The sequence below is a fragment of the Vitis vinifera genome, chromosome 1, assembly GCF_030704535.1.
Source record: "Vitis vinifera cultivar Pinot Noir 40024 chromosome 1, ASM3070453v1".
NCBI lineage: Eukaryota > Viridiplantae > Streptophyta > Magnoliopsida > Vitales > Vitaceae > Vitis > Vitis vinifera.
The window spans coordinates 6,492,023-6,505,876 of NC_081805.1; the positions used below are offsets into that span (position 1 = coordinate 6,492,023).

The 13,854-nt window shown below is 31.9% G+C and overlaps 1 non-coding gene across 1 annotated transcript; it reads left to right on the forward strand.

Annotated features, from left to right (window-relative positions):
• The first annotated feature begins 3,954 nt into the window (after positions 1-3,954).
• MIR395K (microRNA MIR395k) lies at positions 3,955-4,046 on the forward strand. The gene has a single exon (NR_127812.1). It is a non-coding gene; the product is annotated as a microRNA MIR395k (primary transcript).
• The last annotated feature ends 9,808 nt before the right edge of the window (positions 4,047-13,854 follow it).

The window sequence follows — 13,854 nt, forward strand, 5'->3', positions numbered from 1 at the left end:
CAAACATATGGTGGTTTTAGATGACATTTTTTAATTGTTTTTACTTTTTTTTTTAATAGTTGTTTTAAACAAATATTTATATAAATATGAAGACTAATTAAAAATAAAATACAATATATAAAATTTATTTTCAAAAAATATATATATAAATAGGTTAAAAGCATTTTATATTTCAAATAGACTTGTTTTACAAAATATCAAAAAATAGTTTTCAAAAACCATTTTTCAAAACTATTTTTCATAACACTTCCTTAACAGAACCTAAGTGACAAGTTGTTTTAAACTTTTATCATGTATTAGGCTACCTATTACATAGATACTACGAAATATGCCATCAACTTATGGACTGACTTACCTCTTTAAATGTGTGAGACATGAGTTGATGGAGGTCGAGCTCTAGACGGGGGGTCACCAGGTGAAGGCCACTAGTAGCACTTGCATGCTCTTTTACATGTAGTGTATACCAGATTCTGGTGTATATGAAGCTGTATAAAGATGAGAAAAGGGGTGAAAATGATGTATACGTTGAGAACGGAAAGGAAAAACGATAGAAAGGAACATTTGCCCCTTACCCCCTCCATCACTTCGGTGCTTTGCATTTCATCTAACCCACAAGTGTGGCTAGGTTCATTTCCATACAGCATTATTCGACCCTCCAAAACATGTGGCCAAATGGGGACATGAGAACTCACTATAAATACAAGGCTCATTATACAATTGACAAGCCAAACAAGTTGGATATATATACAGAAAACATGATCCATTAAGTGTCCCTTAGAGTTCCCCTGACCACTTCACTCGGGATCTTCTCTAATGAATTCCTACGTACTTGTGGGGGTCTTATCCCACGTGTCCACCCACGAGTACATCCATGTGTCTGTCCACATGGCATTATCCCAGCTGAGCCATGTATCAGTTCTTCATCACTACTCGAACAACCTTCAAGGCACTCGAGGGAACATCCTATCTATACCATTTGCGCCACTAAGCAGCCTGCATCCTCTTGATAGCCTCAAATCTTCTCTGATAAACGAGACCATGGCTAACTAACACCAGATTGACTGATGGGACTCTTCCCATCCTCACATCTGCTTCAATGTATAGGCATGCTCTGTCTCAGGCCATCAACAAGGTTGAAGGGACGACAAGCTGTATCATGACGCACCGTCTGACATAACCCCCAACCACCCTGTAGATGTGATGATTGCCCTGTCACTACTGCACAATCATCACTACAAGGACCAACTCAGCACTACGAAGCTCGGATCCACATTTAAACATTATAAAAACCCTAATGAAATAGAACAGAAAGGGAGACTGTGAGTTCTATGATCTCTCTCTTTCTCTCTAAGGGTTTCCATTCTTCCTAGTATCTGACTTGAGCTTCGGAGGGTGTGCCCGAACAACCCGTCTGGACACCTTTGTGCAGGAAAGCAGGAAGTCCAGATTCCAGCATCTGAACGGGAGCTTTCATTGTCACCTTAGATGGAGGAATCCATCATCAATTGACCTGGTATCAACAATACTAGAGTGTTTAGGGAAACTCCTGGTGCCATTTAATACCCTATCAACAACAGGCATGATCAAGGTTGATGATGAGTTTGCTCTTCTTTACTATACATAACTCATGTTCCTTCACCAACATTTACTAATTAGAAGTTATATGTTGTAATTAACTCATAGTTTTAGTTGAATTCTATCGATTGTGTTAGCCATTACAACTCAACAATGACATTTTGTTTTGTTTATTTGTTTGTTTTGGTGCCATTTATTTAAAGATAGGACAATCAAGCTCAGTTATTGACAAGGCTTTTTCACTTGGTAATTGACAAGACTTTTCCTCTCTCAATTACGACAACACTCTATCCCTATGAACACTCGGTGGGGAGCTTGACCCCCAACATCTTCTCTAAAGGGCAAAAAGATTTGTTCAAACTTTACAATCTAACATAACATTATCAGTCTATCTTCACTCAGACAACATTATGAAGACATTAAGACCAACAATGAATTATTAGCAGACATGGAAGTGATGCAACTTGATGATGATAATGATATATAATCATATACAATTCAATGTAGTTATGAGATTAAACATACTTTTGCTATTGTAGTTTAATCTAATATGTATCATTTAGTATATTTGAGATGTATTACAGAGAGAAACTATAAAGGTTTTTATGGTGTAAATGTTAGTACTTGTAATTTCAATTTTTGATGAAACTAATGAGGTATTTTGGATAATTATAGTTTTGTTAGTTCAAGGTTTTACAAATATTCATTGTGCATATGTTTGTTTAACTTAATTTGTATTTTATACATCTCTTAATATATTTGATAGTTAATCAACATTACTTACATTGTAATTTAAAGTTTATCAAGTAAGATATAAATAAAATTTAAAATTAAAAAGTAGAAATCAAACTCATATTTAGGATCCAAGTCTCAATCCAAATATTGAACCTGAGGCCTATGCCCAAGGCCAAGCTTAGGGCCTTAGATTTGGGAGAGTGGACTCAACTAGAAATCATCTCTGTAGCTTGAAAAGCCCCTCAAGCGCACCCAAATCCAAATATTTGTACGTGGTTTATACCGAGCCACCAAATTTTTATTCGTAACTGTAGGACTAACATTATTTTAAAACATTAATTGAAGTGAAACATATAGTTTCATAATTTCTAGCAATGTCCACTTTTCCTCTGGATACCATTGGGCCTTTATATTCTAATTTATTGAGTTGATGACCTATTATCCATTTCGTTAAGTTAAAAGATTAATAAAATTTGGGAATAAAAATAATTGATCAAATAATTTGATGAACTCTTAAAATACCATCCCAAAGCTTATTGGGGTATAGCAAATTACCATGTGAAAGCTTATTAGCTGGTTGGAATATGGGCTAAAAAAGGCGGAGAAGTACAAGTAGCGAGGTTCGCATTTATAGCATTCTGACAACAAAAACAATGACATTGTATTAAGTTATTGGTTCAAACCAAGAATTTAAGATGTTATATCAAATCAATTTGGACTACAACCCAATATGCTACATTGCATGCACATTACCAGAGTTAGCGTTTATATAAAGACTTCATACATTGGATACTTTGTCCGAAGAATGTAGCTGGGATTGGCATTTGATCTAGGAGATGAGAATTGAGTTCAAAATAATACATGGAGTACCAAAATCAGTTGTGGATGAAATATTGTATATGTTTCTGTGCAATCTATTTTTATATATGATTAAAGTGCTTAAAAAATTTTAATATGGTTTGGAAAGCAAGTCAAATATTTCATCTAAAATTCAGACCCTGCAGATTGTACTCCCTAATTTCTAGCCCTCTGCTCAGTCCCATAAACCAGTTCAGGGTATGATAGTAAAGGCCTCTTGTGTAGGTTTAGTACTCAAGGGAATAGTGGACTTGAGACCAGGGAAATCCAAGTGAATGAAGCTGAAGAATATGAATCTGGCCTGAACAGCAGGTAAGATGATGAGAAGAGAATAATATCATGCCTAGTGGGCAGAAGATCCCTGAGATTGAGATCTGTCCTTTTCTCATGGATATATACCAAATTAAGCTATTATTAATGGAAGGTCAAGTTATAAGATTGATCACTCGCCAAAGCTTTTAGCATGGTGCATACCATATTCTGGTGTATGGTAGCCCTATGAAGAAGAGAAAAGGCTGAATAGGATATCCTGAAGAAAGGGTAAGAAAATGAAAGAATCGAATAATGTCCACCACTCGCCTCAATCTCCACCATTCTCTACATTTCATCTATCCCACAAGTGTGACTAAGTTCATTTGCCTACAGCTTTATTCATCCCCTCCTCCAAGCCCAAAAAGCATGTGGCCGAGTGGAAAGAGAGGAAATTGAAACGCTATAAATAACAGGCCCATTAGGCATTTGCTTACCAAGGAGGCACAAGCAGTTGGATAAAGAACACATCGAGTCTCCCCTAGAGTTCCCTTGACCACTTCACTGGGGACCTTCTCTAATTATAATGACTTCCTACTGAAGTGTTTGGGGGAACTCCTGGTGCCATTTGATACTTACTGACTATTGATCACGCATTAGTTACACTAATGAAGGAAAAGACATGCTACAAGGTATGAAAGTTTCTCATCTTTTTAGAATTTGGAACTATTTTTCTTACTTTTTGAGGTCCAAAATTCACTTAAATCTAAAATTATATGAACATTTGACCTTCTCGCTCACTCTGTGTCTTACTGAATGGTCATCTGCTCAGGTCTTTTTCACTTATTGTAACTTGGGAGTTCCAATTATAATTTGGGCTGGTGTTTCCTTTAGTTACAAAATCTATTGCTACCAACTTTCTTTGTAATTAGATATTAATGCTTGAGGCATTACAAATAAGGGAAAGAATGGCATGATACAGAATGACATGACAAAATAGCAGGAAGGATTTGCACAAAATCAAGTGTGTAATGAGCATAATCCACTCTAATCAATATTTTCATAAATAATATTTGATTCTCTTGTATAATTTTTACTATATCCTTGTATATATATCTAAAAATAAACAATAAACTCACTTCTTCCATTGCCAAATTATCAAACTCCTCATGGTATCCGAGTTAGAGGAGAGGCTCAAACTCAAGCCTTCTTCAAAGGCGGTCAAATGTCAAAGGGTTTGACCTACCCTCACAAACCATGTCTTCCACTTAAAAAAACGACTTTACTATCCTAGCCTTACATCAATTTGATATCACTAAAGTTAAATATATACTACAAATTTCCTACTATGATGGAATCAAATCATCCTCTTCATTCATGTCGTTGGTGTTCTCTATCATATCTTAAGTGGAGAAAAACCTAGTGAAGAAATTTAGGAAGATGAGAGTGTAAGAATTTTATGTGGCCCATGTGTAAATTATTATGTGATATTTATTTAAATATCAAATTAAGTATTATGGTTTAACAAATAATAAAGCTAAAATCTTATTGGTCAGAAGTTAATTTCCTAAATTAAAGGCACTTTGATGGAAAATGCACTTCTAATTCTATAAGGAAACTGGTCCTCTCTCCACCTTATAAATAAGCGTTCTATTCCATCAATAACACACATAAGAGAAAACCAAAAGGTGAAGGGGTTAAGGGAGAGAAACACAATTTCTATTATACTTATTGTTTGGTCTCTTCAAAAGTTCCCTACGGATTAAAGGTATGTTTTTGTTTTTTTCTCTCAATAATAGAATTGTGAAAATCATATTGTTCTAAAATCCTTGACTATTATGATTTGTGCATAATTAGGGCTTGATTTGCATAATTATGGAATTAGGGTTATGATTGTTTTGCAGGAATTATGGTTATTATTGTTCTGGATAAAAAAAAAAAACGAACAGAGAGAAACAAAAGTCATATCCTATATAATACTAGTTATGGATCGACAAAATCACTTCATGAGTTCTTAGAATCATGAAAGAATACGTTTCAGCATGCATGGTCTTTAGTGTTAGCAAGGTATATGAAGTATGGAAGGTATGAAGTTATGTTGATGGCTTAAAAAATAAAGGTCATAATCTCTTAAGGAATATTTAAGAGACTTCAAAGTATATGTGACTATTTCACTGCAATCAAAAACCAATTTTAGATCAAGACACATTTTGTCAATTTGCTCATGACTTAGTATCAAGGTATCAATTTTTTTCTTTAGCATCCTTTTTTTAGTCAATTTATACTAGTTCTTGAAGGACATAAACAATCCCTTATCACTACCAAAAATGAGGAGAGAAAACGTTCTTAGAGCATGTATAGTTTTTATTTAGACAACATAGTCATGGTCAAAATGATTGGGAAAACAAAAATTTTAATTGAGGGGAAGAGGTTTTACCCTTTCTACATGTTACAATTTTAAAAGGAAAAAAAAAAAGAATAATTTAATATTTTTATCAAATCTTCATCAAAGGTTGTCTTCATCATATTTTGAGAGAAATTCGGCATCCATATTCATTCTCACTCTACCTTGAAGATGCTAATCAATTCATACACGCACATAAGGAAAACAAATAAAGAAAAACACGAGATTATTAATGTAGTTCAACGATCAATGTGATCCCTACAACAACAGAGTGCACCAACACTCAATAATCCACAAATATAAAGGAATAAGAAGAAGTACAATGGCAAAGTTCTCAAAAAAACTCTCAATTGCAGCCACACACTCTGAAAACAAAACCTTAAAGCATAAAAGGTTTAAGATAAAAAACGAGTTAGGCTTCACAATCCAACAGAAAAGACATATTAAGATAAAAAAAATGATAGGAATAATATGCACAAAATCAAGCGCATAATAATAAGAATTCATTTCAATCAATATTTTTGCAAATCAAGAACAATCAAATATTAATAATATTTGATTCTCTTAATTTAGAAAATGACATATATTCATTGAAATAATATGATATGATTCATTGGTGGAAAGAAAATCGAGGCCTCATTTGCAAAATTAACCCTCTATATTTCTACTAATAAATAACCTTTTTTTTTTAACCAAATTATCCCTCAAACCAAATAAATAAATAAATAAAACCTAAGGAAATCCTCTAAATTCAACCCCATTTATCTTTTTTCTCTCTCTCTTCATGGTCTTCCCTCATTCCTATGTAACTCCCTCTAAATTCAAATCTCTTTCTTCCTTTCTCTTTTTCTTCACCATCCATTTTTTATACCTAGGTCCCTTTCTAAGTTTACGCTCTCTCAAGGGATAAAGATCAGTTGCAAGGATTCTTCCATCTTTCTTTCTTTTTCAAAATCATCACATTCTCTATCTTTCTCTTTACTTTTTGTTGAAGTTTTTTATAGTTGTTTCATATTGCAATTTTTTACAATTGTTTTTGTATGGTTTTTTTGTTGTGTCTTTTTGTCAAGGTTTTTTGCTATTGTTTTTTGTTAGAATTTTTGCAGTTATTTTTAGTTGAGATTTTTTTTATATTCATTTTTTGTTAGGGTTTGTAGTTGTTTCTGTTTGGGTTTTTTAGCATTGTTTTTTATTAGGGTTTTTTACCATTTTTTTCTTTGGTTTTTTGCAATTTCATTTAAATTTGTATGATGGTTTTTGTTAGGCTTTTTTATGGTTGTTTTTAGTTTGGGTCTTTTACAATTATTTTTTGTTGGAAATTTTTGTTTTTATTTTTTCTTGGGATTTTGCTTGGAGTTTTTCCCATTGTTTCTTATTAAGGTTTTTGCAATTGGATTTTTATTAGGTTTTGAAGATGAGATAAAATATATGAACATTCTAGTTAAGATTTGAAGATAATAATAATAATAATAATAACCTCTTTTAAGTTCTTTTTAAATGAAACTTAATTATAATGTAGTTCACATTATCATTATGATTGAGAACATGATCTTATTTAGCTTTTTTGTAAATCAAACTTAATTTTCGTGCAGTTTAGGTGAACACCCTTAATGAGAAATCAATCTTAATAAATAAAAAAGTGAACTAAAAAGATATAATATAATAAGAAAAAAAAATGAAATAGAAGTGGGAATGTGATGTTTTTAAAGGCAGTGTGATTGAAATGAACATCTTGAATAAGAATAAAAACAAGTTGTTTGAGAGATAAGAGAATGAATACAACATTATGAGATGATAAAGCAAATTAAAAATACAATGGATATTCATGAGATGAGAAAGAAGGAAAGTTTGAAGTTACACATAGAGATGAAGCCATATAGTGAAAGAGACTATGTTATGATCAAAGTTAGGGTGGGAAAGGAAAAAAACAAAAGAGTTTGAGAGATAAAATGAGTTGGAAAAAGATGAAATGAACAAAATAAGAGGGAAGATGATGCTTTCGGAGGGAAGCAAAATAAAAAATAAAAAAAGGAATAAGTGTCCAAAATGGGTTAACTTTTAGCAAAACTAAAGAGAGAATTCATTTTTTCAATTTTATGGTTATTTTGACCTATTTGTCTAAATAATCCTTATTTTTAACAACTACGTTTTTAGTGTCTTTTTTCTAGGTTTTTTGCAAGGAATAGATAATCGTGGAAAGGCATGCAAAATAAGTATTCATCACAAGTTAGATTCACATAATTGCAATATTTCTTGGAATGAATATATATACTTTGAAAAGAAAAGAAAAATGAAAAAATGAGACCCCCACCATCCAAGAAGCCATGAGCAAACTTGCATTTCATCACCTTTGAGACTCAACCCAAGTTTTATAAAATAAAAAATAAAATAAAAAAAATTAAAACTTGTTTTTCAATGCTCATTGATATGAATCAACTAATATTTATTTATTTATTTTTGTTAGAAAGAAATCACACAATGGATTATAGCAACAAAATACAATATAAATTTGTTCAATAATTTTGGAATGCATTTAGATATGTATCAATCATTTTTCCCTACTCACATTATATCATTAGGAATTGATGATTTCAAAGTCAATTATTTTTGGTTGGCTGTTTGAATTTTTTCAAACTTAACGTAAATGGTTGTAATGTCAGCCATATGTAGTTTGTTTTGTTAAACTACCCTGCCACATGAGGGAGATGGCATCCAACATCTCTAAAAATTGAACAAGTGCTTACGCCAAAGAGCTAGCTTTCACTTGTAATAAAAGAGTAGCTTTGGGAGTAGATTAATTAATTCATGTAAATGAGTAGAAGTTGAAGCTAGTTGGCTGAGCATGGAAGATAATAGGAAAGATTAAAAAAGGTAAGGTCTTGTTTGGTAACTATCTTAAAAAATAGTTTTTTATTCTCCATAATTATAAAAAAAACATATTTGATAACCAAAAAATAATTTAAAAATAGAAAACACGGTGTTTTCAAGGAATATCTTTTAGTTGTTTTTATTTTTTTTTTTCACTTGTTTTTTAGGTTTATTTTAAATAATAGTTATACAAATACGAAGAATAATTAAAAATAAAAAACTACATATAAAAATTATTTTAAAAACATATAAAAAAAGAAAAAAAAACAGGTTAAAATATTTGAGGCTCTTAAATAAACATTTATTCTACAAAATAGCAGAGAATAGTTTTCAAAAACTATTCTCAAAAATTATTTTTCAATATTGTTTTCGAAAATAGTTGTCAAATAAGACCTTATATTTTGTAAAACAAAAGCATGTTTGATAACTTGAAGACCCTACTTGGTAGCTATTTAAAAAAAAAAAAAACCATGTTTAAAAACCAGAAAATAGAAAACAGTTTTATGTTCTTAAAAACATAAAATAAGGTATTTTCAAATAATATCTTTTAATCATTTTAAAAACTAAGAACTATATATAAATGTAAAAACATAAATAAATAAATAACAAGTTAAAAAAATTTCAAGTTCCTGAAAAGACCTTTATTTTACAAAAAAAAAAATAGAGAATAATTTTCAAAAATTATTCTCAAAATTTGATTTTTTAGAACTATTTTTTAAAACAATTACCAAATAGGGTTAAAATGTTTTTAACATACTTTTTATATTTTTAAATATGTTTTAAAAATAACTTTCATTTGTAATGTTTTATTTTGAATCATTCTCCATATTTATATAATTATTTTAAAAAAAATCAAAAAAACAAGTGAAAATATATAACTCAAAATAACTAAAAGATATCGTTTGAAAACACTATTTTTTGTCTTTAAAAACATAAAACAGTGTTTTGTTTTATGTGTTTTCATATTTTTCTTTCGTTTGTCTTCTAGAAAACAGAAAATTGTTTTTAAAAAACAATTCCCAAATAAGACATAAGTAATCGATTGTTCAAAACATTTTTTTCACAGATATCAAAGCTAGCTATTACATAGATAAAAGGAAGCGTGCCATCAATTTATGGACTGATTACCTATTTAAATGTGTAAGGCATGAGTTGATGGAGGAGAAGCCTCAGACGTGGTCACCGGGTGAAGACCACTAGTAGCATCTGCATGACGTGGGAAGCCCTTGTACTCACAGTGTATACCAGATTCTTCTGTATAGGATGCTGCATAAAGATGAGAAAAAAAAAGGGTGAAAAGAATGTATATGTGGAGAATAGACAGGAATATTGGCCACTACCATCACTTCCATGCTTTGCAATATTTCATCTAACCCATAGGTGTGACTAGGTTCATTTGCTTACAGCTTTATCCTCCATGGAGTACCACAAAACATGAGGCCAAATGGGAATATGAGAACTTGCTATAAATACAAGGCTCATTCGGCAATTGACTTACCAAATACCAAGCAGCAAGCCAAACAAGTTGGATGCACATACAAAGAATAATTAAAAATAAAAAACTACATATAAAAATTATTTGTTTGATGTTTTTAGAGGCAATTGATTCGTCCCTAGCAGTGGCAGTGGCAATGGCACCATTTGATTCGAGGTTCGGTCCCCGGCAACGGCGTCATTTGATTCATGCCTAATTGGTGTCTCAGCTGATTCGTGTCCAGCTGGTGCTCCTTGATTGAGGGATTAATCAACAAAATTTATAACCTATTACACCATATACTAGGGTAGCAAAGACAAAGCTACTATAGCATAGTGGCTCTAGGATCGTTCACTGGGATGAGTTTTCACTTTGCAAATGATATTAATTCAAAGCTGAATTGGTGCCTTTTCATTTCAAGGTTAGCTTTAAAAGAAAACATAAAGATGTTTGAATGAAAAAAGATTGGTTTTAAGCTAACCAAAAATAGTAACTGATTTTACTTATAAAGAAAAATGTTTCTTGGAGTTCAGATCACTAGGCTCAGATTCCTCATACAAAAAGGGAGTTCCGGTCACTTGTTTCTTTTCCTCGCATTAGAGAATTAACATATAGTTAATTCTCTAACCGGTGTTGTACAGATGCTTCCCATTAATGGGTTCAAACACTAAATCCCTCTCACTGATGCACCTTGCAATGGCTCATACCTCTCACGAGCACTTACCATTCAAGATGATCTTTAACCTTGGACTTCCCTTCTCAAGCTCGCAAGAGATAACTAATGGATGTCTCCTTAGAGTCCAAAAGCTTACCAAGTGTTGGCAATTCCAGAAAATCCTACCTACAAGTCACCTCCCAGAGGTTCGCAAGGGGTAAACTAGTGCATTTCCATGGTTGGAAATCACTTGCCTTACCAAGTGTTGGCCCAGGTGATTTAAAGGCGTTTTAAGTTAACTAAAAACATAGAAATCACTAACGGGTCACACTTTCTCTTCATTAAAAACTAAAACAACAAAACTTCCAATTTATGCATGTGGAAACTTACCCGGATTTCCTCACTCCAAGAGACAAAAAGCTTAGCCTCTCATCCTCTGTGGAAAAATCCTCAGAGTTTGGTTGGCTAGAAAATGAAAATGAAAGAGAAGACAAGAATATATATCAAAAACAGAGCAAGTGCTCTGTTCCTTGATTCTATATATTGGATTACATATTACATACTTCCCCGAGCGTCTCCTGAGAGTGTTTACAAGAGAGTTTATATAGAAGGTAATTTACCCTTCCTTGGATACTTCCTAGCTAAGGAATTACATGAGTGGCTGAATACAAGGAGAAAATGGAAATTTATACAAAAATATCTGAAGAAAAATATCCAAAAGAGTCGGTGGCAAATATCGGGAAGCATTAAGGACCATTTCGCAGGTGAAAATGGTGTCTGCGAGATTTCGCAGACACCCAAGAGGGCTGCGAAATATTTTCGCAACAACAAGTTAAACTCGCAGGGCTGCGAAATTGGCTTCCTCCTTGAGGTTCTCAGCGTTCCAGCTTGCGGCATGTATAGGGTAGCTTCAGGAGGAATTCCATAGCACTGTACAAAAAGGCTGCGAAATTCTCGCAACAAAAGGCTGATTTCGCAACACTTTGGAGTGATCTGCTTGCAATGGCTGTAACTCCTTCGTTTCAACTCCGAATTGCACACCGTTTGAAGCATTGGATTCTTGACTTCCTGAGCTTTGAAATGGTATATAGAATGTAGAAAATGGACTTTGGAAAGTGCTCCAAAAGTGCAAAAGAAAACTGCAACTAGCTTTCCTCTGTTTTCTTCACTCTGTTTTTCCTCTCTCCTTGCATACTTTGAACGACTTTGGCAAAGGGCTATGGAGCTCCAAAGCTTGGTTCTTCATGAATTTGAGCTCTTCATTGCTTTTCCATGAACTATATACAATTCTCCCTCATTCTTGGATTGTTTTGGTGATCAAATTACTAACAAAAACACCAAAACTTACACAATTTGATCAAAATTGCTTTAAAGGGTCCTTAACATGCCAATTGAGTTAAAAGGCCTAAACTACTACTCAAAAGTGTTTAAAAGGATTAATTATAGGCTATCAAATAGCACTTTTTGAGTAGTAATCAGCAATGCAATTGAAAAGGACATCTTGAATGAGAATAAAAACAAGTTGTTTGAGAGATAAGAGGATAAACACAACATTATGAGATGATAAAGCAAATTAAAAATACAATGGATATTCATGAGACAAGAAAGAAGGAAAGTTTGAAGTCACACATAGAGATGAAGCCATATAGTGAAAGAGACTATGTTATGATCAAAGTTAGGGTGGGAAAAGAAAAAACAAAAGAGTTTGAGAGATAAAATGAGTTGGAAAAAGACGAAATGAACAAAATAAAAGGGAAGATGATGCTTTTGGAGGGAAACAAAATAAAAATAGCAGAAGTGTCCAAAATGGGTTAACTTTTAGCAAAACTAAAGAGAGAAGTCATTTTTTCAATTTTATGGCTATTTTGACCTATTTGTCTAAATAAGCCTCATTTTTAACAACTACGTTTTTAGTGTCTTTTTTCTAGTTTTTTTTTGCAGGAGGTAGATAATCGTGGAAAGGTATGCAAAATAAGTATTCATCGCAAGTTAGATTCACATAATTGCAATATTTCTTGGAATGAATATATACTTTGAAAAAAAAAAAAAAAAAACCCTACCATTCCATGGCAGAAGGCATGAGCAAACTTGCATTTCATCACCTTTGAGACTCAACCCAAGTTTTATAAAATTAAAAAAAAAAATACAAATTAAGACCTGTTTTTTAATGCTCATAGATCTGAATCAACTATTTTCTTTTTGTTAGAAAGAAATCACACAATGGATTATAGCAACAAAATACAATATAAATTTGTTCAATAATTTTGGAATGCATTTAGATATGTATTAATCATTTTTCACTTCTCACATTATATCATTAGGAATTGATGATTTCAAAGTCAATTATTTTTGGTTGGGCATTTGAATCTTTGCAAACTTAACATAAATGGTTGTGATGCCAACCATATGTAGTTTGTTTTTATTAAACTACCCTCTCACATGAGGGAGCTGACATCCAACATCTCTAAAAATTGAACAAGTGCTTATGCCAAAGAGTAGCTTTGGGAGCAGATAAATCCATGTAAATGAGTAGAAGTTGAAGCTAGTTGGCTAAGCATGGAAGACGATAGGAAAGATTAGAAAAAGTAAGATCTTGTTTGGTAACTATTTTAAAAAATAATTTTTTATTCTCCATAATTAGAAAAAAAAAAAAAGACAGATTGATAACTAAAAAACAATTTAAAAATAGAAAACATGGTGTTTTCAAGGAATATCTTTTAGTTGTTTTAATTTCTTTTCATTTGTTTTTTTAGGGTTATTTTAAAAAATAGTTATACAAATACGAAGAATAATTAAAAATAAAAAAACTGCATATAAAAATTATTTTTAAAACATATTTAAAAAAAATAGAAAAAACATGTTAAAATATTTGAGGCTCTCAAATAAACATTTATTCTACAAATTATATGAGAATAGTTTTCAAAAAACTATTTTTAAAAATTATTTTTCAATATTGTTTTTGAAAATAGTTGTCAAATAAGACCTTATATTTTGTAGAACAAAAGCATGTTTGAAGACCCTGCTTGGTAACTATTT